Source organism: Belonocnema kinseyi, chromosome 10, assembly GCF_010883055.1.
Source record: "Belonocnema kinseyi isolate 2016_QV_RU_SX_M_011 chromosome 10, B_treatae_v1, whole genome shotgun sequence".
NCBI classification, from domain to species: Eukaryota; Metazoa; Arthropoda; class Insecta; order Hymenoptera; family Cynipidae; genus Belonocnema; species Belonocnema kinseyi.
The window spans coordinates 74,357,280-74,358,460 of record NC_046666.1 but is presented as its reverse complement, the minus strand read 5'-3'; the positions used below and the strand labels follow the sequence as shown (position 1 = coordinate 74,358,460).

The 1,181-nt window shown below is 32.3% G+C and overlaps 1 pseudogene; it reads right to left on the bottom strand.

Annotated features, from left to right (window-relative positions):
* LOC117181204 overlaps positions 1-1,181 on the bottom strand; it is a 127,931-nt pseudogene that overhangs the window by 53,566 nt on the left and 73,184 nt on the right.

The window sequence follows — 1,181 nt, the reverse complement described above, 5'->3', positions numbered from 1 at the left end:
AAATCTCTATCCCATCCACACACTACTCCTTTCCCCTGCCGAGTGAGTCACGCCTACCCCGAAAGGGAAATGGCTTAATGGTGTAATAATAATAATAATACCATTCAGCAAAAACACGAAAAGTAACTGGCAGATGGGAATCCCCATTTCTCATCAATTTAATTCAGTTAAACGACACAGGGTAGCGCTGGCGTCGAACCCTCGCGAGTATATAATGTAAAAACTTGCAATGTACGATATCACGATTTTGCGCTGCTATAATGCGATAATTACAATATATAGCGCAAGAATCACGGTATATACTGTAATTCATGCGATATAGTTTTCTCAGTGCATAAGTTCGAATTTAAATATAGGAAGATTTTCCTCAAGGACCTTAGTATTATTCTACCCTTCCTGGGGTTATTTTATAGGGCGAATACAAAAAAAAATTATTTTTGTAAATCGAATATAAGATACGTATCAATCGTAACAGCAGTAAACTTAACCAACCAAACTTCTTGTACATGAAGATGTATAGATATTATTAAACAATGTAATAATAAACTAATTATATACATATATATTTAACGTAGCATCTTGAAAAGAATACTATAATTTCAGGAAGTCTACTACTTTAATACGTTTTTTTATACAAATAAAATGAAATTTGTAAAAATTTGTCGAAAAATCTTATACTTTATAGGAAAGTATATGATTTCTCGACTGATACAATTTGATAGAAATGTCCAATATACTGAAATATAGGAGTGGATGTAAATCTATATTGGATGAGGTTTGAAAGAATTTCAATAAGAAACTCTTTATAGAATAGTATAAGATTTCTCTACGCGCAGAGTTGGGTAAATGCTTCTAAGATTTTGCAACATAATATTTTAGAAAGGTCCTGTATCAATAAGATTTAATGGAATTTCAATGAGAATCCCTTGAGAGACAATTATATCAGATTTTTTGACTGATAGAATTTGAGAGAATGTTTCTAAAATTCAGGAAAAAAGGACTTGATACAAATTCTGTGTGGATAAGATTTGGTAGAGGTATACTGCAAATCTTTTAATAGAAAACTATACGATTTCTAGATGGATACAGTCTGTCAAGTTAAAGCGTGGGTGGCTTTACTCGCAGTCGGTAAGGTGTATCGACATGATTTTGGTGTCAAAATATTAAGAAGAGCTCCCTCT